Consider the following 11,065-nt stretch of genomic DNA (forward strand, 5'->3'; position numbering starts at 1 on the left):
ATGCACCTAGAACATTGGGATTTCTTCTAATAATCAAGCTGAAGTTTCAGCTCCATGAAAAGGATTGAATCTTTTGAGAAAGGTCATATGTCAACAAATCACAGTTATCACATATTCCCAGGATATCCTTCTGCAGCTCTTGGATCTCACAAAGGGATCCAATACCCTTTAATCAGATCAGTCCAGACACATAGGAAGCTACTAAAATCCTTCAGCAGATGGCAATGAGTTTCATATCTTCAGGGAGCACAACACAGAGGCAGGTTTCATGGTGAACGAGACTATGAAAGTGAAAATCCAGATAACCATGTTAAAATCTCCTGGGCAAATAGACATGAGATACTTGAAGAATCATCAAGTACATAATCCAACTTCTCAGAAACAACTCTGCCTTTTTAAGATTTTAGTGAGAAAGTTCTCAGCGGCAACTCTGCCTATTTAGTGAGAAAGTCTTCAGCAGCAATTCCACATGTTCAGCGAGGAAAACCGGTGCTGGCTTTTCATGTTTTGCCTCAACATTCAGTAGAGCCATTGCTGTATTTTTGTTAGCAGTATTTCAATGTTGCAAGTATGTACGTTTTGAATCAGTTTGCTTTGACTGATCATGAGTTATATCACATATCCTTTTAGTTTGTTGTGTACAAAGTTACAAACTAGAAGGCCCATTGGATGTAAACAGTTCCCGGTGTCAATTCCAGGCAATGAAAGTGGCAGTGTTAGTTTCAGGGAAATAGCCATGTCATCAGTAGCAGGCTGAAATTTTGAATTTTATTACGGCAACTGAAAGTCAATATAATTTGCTCTATTTAATTCCAGAGACAAATTAGGATATTTTCGAATGTTAGATAAATGCTTTTCCAACTCTTACATAGATAAGAATGCCATGTTAAAAAATAATTAAACAAAAAAAAAAAATCCAAGAAGGAATTGGATGCATTCTCTAAAGGACTAAATTTGCTCGTTTTAAATTTTGTAGCTCAAATGCTACGAAAGCACACAGACAACTTCCATAGTGTAGAAAAGAATAATGTTAAAACTTAAAAGCCTTTTCTTTCCAAGCAATGAATAGTATCTTTATGCAATCTGATATAGTAGCACTTTAAGTTGAGAAATAGAAACTAATGCTTAACTATGCAACCCAGCCTATTCATTCCCTAGCCATTATATCATATTTCCGTCATTGCAGCTCCAATCACACGAAACAGGCAATATTGGCAATTTGTAAAACCTAACATGTTGTGAGGCATTTAAGGCAAATTCTTAAGATTTCAATAAATAAAAAATGCTGATAGACATAACCTCAAGGGCCACTTCTTACGGGAATATTAAATCCCACTTATAACCTCGAGGGCTACTTCTTACGGGGATATTAAATCCCACTTTCTATGAGCCAAATTTCACTGGAGCCCGATCAATTTATTTTCCTTGTTGCATTATTATCTGTCGACAAATTCTGTTTATTTTCCTTGATGTTTATTTTGCTTGTCCATTCCATGGGATGCTATTAAGCAATAATTTAAAATAGAATGCCAGGAACTCGTTAATCAAGCTGATTGACTGAAGGGAACAGTACAAAGTGGCTGAATTCAGAAAAACTGAAGAGACTTCCAGTGCATGGTAAAAGGTTATTTTGGGTCTCGCATCGATGGAATTCGAATAAAGCACAAGGTTCTTAGAATACCCCTCATCCTTGAGCTACTTTGAGAATCACACTTCAACATACTCTCCAACAAAAGCCATCTCATTTTAATTAATCTGAAAAGGAGCAAAACTAAACTAGTTCAAAATGGCCCTAGCCATCTTAACACGCAAGCACATTGCCGACAAAGAGCCTTCAAATCACACAGTAAGCTAAGTAAACCCCTAAAACAGGTTCTCTCTGCCGTTCGAATGGCCGGGAATCCCACACCATCTAGAACATTTAATGAATGGATCCATACACGCCTCCTCACTTAAACAATTGCATCGATTTTAATCCATGGCGACCATAATGACATCAACCTAAAAGCAAAACCCTAGAGAAGTGCGAATTTCGCCAAACAGGCGATCATGGGATGGATCCGTGAGAGTGACTGTGTACAGAGATGTTAAATGTCCACGAAATTAGTAGAAAACACCAAGCAGACTATGAACTGTCCTATCCCAGACCCCTTAGAAAAATGGACTGCGGCACATGAAAACAAATTCAAAACCATAAAAAGCAAAAGAATTTATAAAGGTTCACACCCAAAACAAACCTGTGAATTGCGGTTGCAGAAATTCCTCCGCGTTTCTTCAAAACGCGTGCACACATTTCCTACCGTAACATCTCAATGTACCATATTTTCCTGCTTGCATTGTCACTTCTCGGATTGAAGAGCACGCGAAAGTTGCAACCCATCACATTTGTGCATGCAACCATCCTTAATTAGCCCAAAGCCATGCAGGATCCACTGGGACTTGCAGCTAAAACATAAAACATTTGTTTTCGTAGGAAAATATGCTACGAGCTTCGTAAAACAAGGCTTTAGCCACGCGTAGAGGGCGGAGTCTTTCGCGATGTACAAGTCAAAACCGAAGTGGAATTACCAATGGGCCCATAGGGGTAGATACCGTGATAATGTTGCATCGGGATCGTAACTCTTTTAATTTTTTATTTATAAAGAATTTATTAGTGGAGCCGCATTCATTGAAATTTGGTTAAATTATAATTCTATCATTAAAGTAGTGACTCATCAACCACCTAAATACAATACCATAAAAATATATTTTTTAAAAACAATTCCTATATCGATTTAATTTTTTTAAATTCTAAATATTTATTTAAAAAAAATGATATATTTTTATTTTTTTAAATAAATTGTCTGTATGTGTTTGAGTGAAAATGTTTAGAATTTTAATTAATTTTTAAATTTTTAAAAAATATTTTCAAATTTTATTAAAATTTTGATAAAATTAAATATTAAATTTAATTTTCTTTAAATTCAAAATTAATTTTTGAATGTCTATCACTGATATGTAATTTAAAATTAATTTATTAAAATTAAAAATGGTTTAAAAAAATAAAAAATGAATCTTTATAATTTAATTATTAAAAAAGAATTAATATATAGATTTTTCCATAATTAATATTTTTTCTATATTTAGTTTTAACATTAAATATTTATTAACTTATAATAGTTTATTATTACTTGTTTTCTATTAATTGCTATATTCTTTATAATAGCAATGTTTTTTCCTAATCACAATGTCCTTATAAATTAATTATTCAAAAAGATATATATATGGATTTTTCCATAATTAATACTTTCTTTCCATTCATTATCATACTTATTTTGAACAATAAATGTTTATTAACCTATAATGATTATTGGCTTGTTTTTTATTAATTGTTGTATTCTTTCTAATAACAATGTTTTTTCACCTTTTTCATGCACTAAGTTAAATGATCGCATTCACCCCATAGAGATTTTCTACTTTTGGCATAAGAGACACGTACTAAGTAGTAACACTGCATATTACACTTGTTTTAATTATATATTTATTTATTTTTAAAATTATAATATAAAAATTTTGCAATAACCCTTTAAAAATTTGATAAATGTCTCTCATTTATGCTTAGATGTATTTTTCATCATTATAATAAATTTTGTTATTTTTAAAACTTATTCTTTATTATTAATTTAATTTCCTTTTTAATATCTAATTATCCTATAATATAGATAATTTCCTCTATAAATATTTTTCTAATTAAAAATATAAATTATCAATTGTAAATTAAGTACTAAAAATTATAAATAAATAAAAAGGTAATACCAAACTAAAAGCCTTTCTAGTAACCCTCCCTTGGGCAAAGTAACAATGCCCTACATTCAAGGGGTTACTAATCATTTATCCAAAATCTTATGTAAAAAGAACATCAAAACCTTTTTCAAACCCTAAAAAAAATCTTAGTCAATTCTACAGATCAGCCAAGGACAAGAATGACCTTATGCTAGGTCCCTTTCTCCTGTGGAAAGTCTTACATAAGGGAAATTAAGGAAAATTGGCAGATCCTTGCTGGCTCAAAGAATAGATGGTTGTATTCCTAAATCCACCATCATCAAACACTCTCATACTTCCAAGCATCTCATTTGTTTTGATAAAACCAAAATCCTAGCCTCTTCCCCCTTCTTCCACTATGATAGTTATCCATTCTTGTCCTCTAAATTAGGTCCTTCTAATATCAATTCTATCCCATCTTAAACCCCCTCCCCCGTTCTTTTTCTTCATCTCTTTCTCCTTTTCCTATTCCTTTCTTTCTTTCTTCTCAACCCCCCTATCCATATACCTTCTAATTAAAGTTTTTTAACTCCTATCTACTTTAAGTTCTATCTAATTTTAGTTATCACTCTTGCTCAATCTAAATATCCCTTCCTTAATTCTTTATGGAGTTGTCTTTAGTGCGAACTTTTTAGACTTTCTTGCGTCAGGCCGAAAAAATTGAGGTGAAATCTTGATTTGTGTTGTTTAAATTGTTTTTTTACTGTGCCTAAAAAACTCCTAAGGCACTTTGTCGGATTTTAGAGAAATTAGACCCGTTGTGCCTGAAAACTCCTAAGGCACTTCGATTGTGCAAGGGTTACTTATCAAGATTATGATTTCAATAAACTTCTGTCCGAATTTAGAGAAATTAGAGCCGAAAAACCCACCACACAAGCTTCCAAAAAGTCTCACTAAAGACAACTCCATTCTTTATCTCCTTAACTCAATAAAAAATTTAAATCATAAATTGGTTAAATTTTCTCATTAAAGCTACAATTCTCATTAATATCATTAAAGCTAAAATTCTCTTTAATATCATTAACGCTACATTTCTCATTAATACCACTTTTATTTTATTTTCACCAATACTAAATTATTTATTAATTTTATTGTATTCATAATCAATCATTTTATTATATATCATCATATATAATTTTTATAAATAATTATTTAAAAATAAGAGAGGAAAAAAATTTGTATCAACAACAACCCTAAATTCAAGTAAACCTCTATTTCTATTAAATAATAAAATCTTAGTTAAGTTTCTCTATCTCTTCTTAATTTTTTTGAAATAGATAAAAAAAAATATCATTTATTGTTTTCATCAATAATTACAAATGAACCTATCATCCAAGCCAAACAATAATATTCTATTAGAATCACATCTTTTATGTATATATGTGACCTTTGTATTTTTCCCACCACAGTGCCTATGACCAACAATTATCTAAGAGTTGTCTTTAGTGAGACTTATCACCAACGATTATCTAATGAGTTGTCTTTAGTGAGACTTATGACCAACGATTATCTAACGAGTTGTCTTTAGTGAGACTTTTTGGAAGTTTTTTTGGTGGGTTTTTCCTATCTAATTTCTCTAAAATTCGACAAGAATTTATTGAAATCCTAAGATAATGTTAACATATGAATAGAAATAATGCTAACCCTCTAGAATAATGTTGACATATAGATGGAAATCAAACGGGAATATTATAAAAGGTGAACATCATTAACTTTGGATACTAAATATCAAAATTCTCACATATAAATATGGTATATTTTTTAAATAAAAATTAAACTTGATTATAGTGAGCTCGGGCAGCTTCTCTCCAAGCTTTTTGAGCATAGGAATAAAATCTTAAATCAAAATAAATAATTTGTTTCTTTACGTCCTATAGACCAATGTTTGGTCTCAACGGACGTTAACCATCATCATCATCATGATTCTATTTAATATATATATACTTTTCTTTTCAAACTAAATCAATTTAATTTAAATATTTACTATTACTATTGTAAATTAAATTAATTTACTTATTAATTTTATCTTTAATTCAACTTTAACCAAAATAATAATAATTTTTTCAATTATTATTATTATATTTTATCCCAAAATAATGAATCATGATTTCATGGAATAGACATTTCATTTCATTCTATTCCACGTAATCAATTCTAAGTTAATAATATATGCATTTAACTTATTTTACCATTCTTAACTAATTAAATTAAATTAATGTATACATTTTATTTTATCAATTTGAATATTTTTTTTCAGTCTATTATCAATTTGAGTATTTATTATTATTTTTTACTTAATTTGATTTGATTTTTTTAATCTGGATTCAATTTCTAATATTTATTTATTAGAGTAGTATTTAAGTGCCACTTTTGTAGAAGTTATTTTTTTTATTTTCTTATCTAATTTGTTTAGAATCCAACAAAGATTCATTGAAATCACAAATTTGCTAGGTGAACTCTTCATAATCCAAGTGCCCCAAAGATTTTTGAGGGTGTTGAATCCATAAATGCAGTCAGAAAACAGATTTGGCCACAATTTTTTTTATTTATTATTTTTTCAATATATAATCAATGGTCTCATCATTCTCGCCCTCCCTAATGTCTATATTCTAACTCCTATTTAACTCATTCTAACACTCTTCACATTATCAGAAAAGCTTAATGTTCGTGAAGATGTGTGAAGGGTTCACCCAAAAAGTCGGTATATCAATGACAACACAATTTACCAAAAAATTTATCTACATCAAGTTAACAACTGTGGAAATATTCATACTAAAATAGAAAGATATGTTAATCTAGTACGTTAGATAACACAAAATATGAAATTATAAGATAATTTGTTCATAGCTATTACAATTATGAAATGTTTAAAAAATATTAAATTATTTTTTTATTTTATTAAATATTAATTATTATTATGTTAGTTTTTGGGTATATATAATAATTAGTTAGTTAATTAAATTTATTTTGAATAGTTAAAAGGAATGATTGTTGTCCATTTTACTTAGATTCAGTATACACAAGTGTATGTCTAGTTCATATTGTATATGCCTCTAGAATGGTCTTAAAACCTAAAAAAATGAGTTTTATATTTTTTTCCTCTTATTATTTTGAAATTTATTTATCTTTATTGTGATTGATTAATTGAGTGGAGGTCTTATTGCATCCACATAATTTCAAATTTCTATTATTTTCAACTCAATTTATTTTTTTTAAGTCAAAATTTCTATTAATTCAATTATTATAATTTAGCTATCTCATGTAATAAGATTTTAATTTTCTACACCAATAAAATGATATAAAAAATAAATTTGAATACATCACAAAAATTATATATATTTATATATCTTAATCTTTTATATTAACAAATAGATAAATATTTTGTTATTTAATATATTAATTTTTTCCTATTAATAATAAGGTTTTGGGCTATCTAGTATAAGCAATTTGTAATAATATACTTTTGTTCTGAAAAATAGTAAACTCAAGCCTGAGAAGATATTGAATTGGATCTCCTCTTATTTTAGTGGGAGAAGGATGGTTCTTTGCCTTCTTTAAAATTATTGAAGAACTTTTCTTTATAATATTGATTTCTATACACTTCAACTACATGTTCTAACAATAATTTTTTACTTATAAAAAATAAAAAATAAAATAAAAAACCGAATCAATAACTTACATCTTTTATGAGCATTATTAAAAATATATAATTTTCTTATAAGTTACTTTAATCTTCTTGATATAAATAGTGTAAAATATTTAATACAATTTATATCTATAAGACCAAAGAAAATATACTACAAAATTTATATATAAATATATTATAACTAATTATGTAAGTTTATATACTCTGATTTCTCCTAAGTTTGAATAATTTACTCAAGGTTTATTTATTGCATAGAGAGATATGCACATGCATTAAGAAGATAGATTAAAACTAAAAAAAATAACAGTATTAAATCATTACAATGGAAACGTGCTCCAATAGCTAGTTCCTAGGAAAATCACCCCTCCAAAATTCCTCTATCACTAATTAATCATGAAGTTACTTTTAAAAAGAACATCACTGATTTATTTATAATTTTTTTTCCGACAATATCTTCCCATCATTTTATTCAAAATCCTGCAATGCTTTTGGAATAATGAATTTAAACTATGTAATATACACCATCTAAATTTCCTCGGAATTTTTAACAGCACACAATATAGTTATACATTTAAAACTTATTTTAAACCTAAAAAAATAAACATCTGATTAAAAAATATTACCACCAAATTTCAACCAAAATAGAAAACATCTTCTAATTAAACAAGTCGCTTTCAATTTTCTTTAAATTTTAATTCAATTAATATATTAAAGCCACATTATACAAATTCTTAATATATTAGTTAATTTACATCATGAAAATAAGGTGGAAGAAATTATTCCATCACCAACCTGAATTATCTAAACAAAACATTCACTGCTCATGATAAACTTCATTGTTCATTATAAACTGTATACTTTCAGTATATTGCAAACAAAGAGGACATAAGAGCTCTGAAAACACAAAAGCCACCTACCTCACCCTACTTTATTAAAGAAAGTTGCACCTTCGTGAAAGGAATAAATTAATATTTCAATTCAGCGTGGGAAAAAAAATGACTAAGCGTCATATTCCATTGGAGAAATATCGCTTTTACACACGGAACCAAATAAGTTATCATGTTTAAGTTTGGCACTGTTCAGTATTTAAAAATAAAAAGCAAAAGTTTGCTATGTTTAAAATTTTAATAATAATAAATATATTTTTTTGTGATTTTTTATTTGATAGGTAAAGTTATTTTTTTATTTTTATTTTTTTAATTAAAAAAATTATATTTTTAAAATTTTAATAATAATAAACATATTTTTTTGTGACTTTTTATCTGATAGGTAAAGTTTAGTTGTTTTGGTTGTTTTTTTAAAATTAAAAAATTTAATATTTTAAAATAGGGAAAAAAACTATAATTAGAAGGTTGATAAAATAAGATAATTATAGTTTTAATAAAATATTTATTAAATTTGTGGGGATGCTTTTTTCTATCACATTTTAAGGGGCAATAATAATATCGTTGTAAATTATCAAGCAAATAGAGTATGTTAGCGGTACTAAAGTGAGGCAAGAATTAATTCAAAAACTTGAAAGGTCCATATCACTTGATCATGGGTACTGACATTAGTCTATCTCTAGATCTTGTCCTGCCCCTCATAGAGCCCAAGTCTGCATCAAACTCCAGAGTTGGCAATCCCAGTAACTATGATATCAAAAGGACACACAGGGGTCAAATCCCCCCCTAACTATATTCGCTCATCCATGAAGGATGATTCGAGTAGGAAAATTTCCCCTTTCTATCACTTCTTCCAATCTTGCACAGAGATTACCATCTCTCGAGCCACTTGCATTGTCTGAATTTACGTGATGGCCTCTTATTAATCTATCCTCAGTGCCTCTCTCATCATCTTGCCCCTTGCTAAGAATCCTTCTTCCCTTAATCCTTTCGATCCCCTTCACCTCTCTATCCCCCATTGCTCGTGAGTTCTCTGCAATGGATCCATTAGGACCCTCCAACCCATCTTGTAAACATTGTGACAGTCTCAAAGTTGAGTTGGCCCAAACCAAGGAAATACAAAGGTGATGGGATGAAAAATCTGAGCAAGTCTTCAACATTGAGATCGACAACCTGCAAGTTGGCGCACCCTCAATCAAAGAGGCGCTCAACTGAGAAAATCAGTGATGCAATCATATCGAGAAGGCCATCTACGCTCTCCATAAATTTATTGATGCACATCAGCATCACATTGAATGTCTAGAACAATGAGTCTCGTTGTTGGAAATAAAATATGCAGAGAACTCAAACTCCAACAATCGAGATCATATTCAATCCCGATAGAATAACAATCAATCAACAAGGCATAACATGAACAAGGAAATAGACACAACACAAAAGCATCCACAATCCACAAAGCATCAATGTAATAATCAACTAAGCACAAATATGTTTTACTCCTCCATCAGTTTGTAAGAAGCTATACAAGTGGTGTAGTAGGAATAGATGTTATTTCTGTAACAAGTATCAAACTTGTAGTGGGAATTATTCCAGTAAATCTACTTTTTTCTCTGCATCAATATGCGGAAGCTTTCTAGACTCAATTATTTTTTTATTTTTTTTTTTGAAATTAATACAAAGATAATTATTTTTGTCAAAAATTATATTGGTTAAATTTATAAAAAAAAAATATTGAAAGGAAAAAAAAATTATTTATATATTAAATACATGTGTGAACTACCATTTTTAAAAGTATTAATAACCATAAGTTACATAATAATTTTAAAATATTAAGATTAAAACTTTTGATATCATTAAAGATATACATGTAAATGATCATAGTTCAGTAGAAATGATAATGACTATATAAATTAATTATTACTCATTACTCATATGGGTGTCAATAGTATGTTGAACTATTATTTACTTTACTTATAGATGTGATGTCTTATATTGGCTAGAGGGTCATATCATACTCTATTAAACTCGTAATATAGTTTTCTTAAAGAACTTTATCCTCATTGAACTTTGTAATTGAGGATTTTACATAAGATGAAACTAGAAAAGAGATTTTTCTCGCATTGTTTTTGTCCCATAACGCTATGTTTCGATATCTATCCATCCACATGTTAACCTTGTTGGTATCCATTTATGAGAGTTTGATGTTGTGCATTTGAAATGTCATTATTTCAAGGATTGTTGTATTTTTACTAATTATTAGTCATGTCATATACATCAGCCTAATTGAATATTGATTTCTCGATGTTATTAATTTGTCTTTGCTTATATAAGTTATGACCTTGTTTTTCTATTTCTCATCTTCGTTATTGATTTTCTTAGTAATTGTAATGCCCTTCAACATTAAGTCAAATAAAACAAAACCTTAACATGTCAATGTTATAAACTTTTTTTTAATAAGTATAAAAAAAAACAAAATCAACCTAATAAGTTTTCCACGTCCACATTCAAACCCCAAATTCTACACAAGATTATAAGCGGTATACACACACTTCAACTAAAGGTATACACGTTGCTAACTTTAGTTGTACTTCACACACACACGTAATTTTAGCAATTTCTTTGTCATATAGTCATTCTCTATGACATTCTCTTAAAGAATGTTTCTTCTTAATAATAAAAATAAAAATATTAATATAAATATAAATAATAAATAGTAAAATAAAGAAAAAATAAT

The 11,065-nt window shown here is 28.6% G+C and overlaps 1 protein-coding gene across 2 annotated transcripts in view; it reads right to left on the reverse strand.

Moving 5' to 3' along the window:
• LOC149203710 (E3 ubiquitin-protein ligase At3g02290-like) overlaps window positions 1–2,552 on the reverse strand; it is a 201,262-nt gene extending 198,710 nt beyond the window's left edge. Inside the window, exon 1 of one of the 2 annotated variants that reach the window (XM_089403540.1) lies at window positions 2,238–2,552. The gene's annotated coding sequence lies outside the window, so the exon portion shown is untranslated. The remainder of the gene's footprint in view (window positions 1–2,237) is intronic. The other variant, XM_089403539.1, reaches the window with a different exon arrangement.
• Window positions 2,553–11,065: the final 8,513 nt, after the last annotated feature.

The sequence above is a fragment of the Pinus tabuliformis genome, chromosome 2_1, assembly GCF_031772625.1.
Source record: "Pinus tabuliformis cultivar Carrire ecotype Pingquan chromosome 2_1, CPIR1, whole genome shotgun sequence".
NCBI lineage: Eukaryota > Viridiplantae > Streptophyta > Pinopsida > Pinales > Pinaceae > Pinus > Pinus tabuliformis.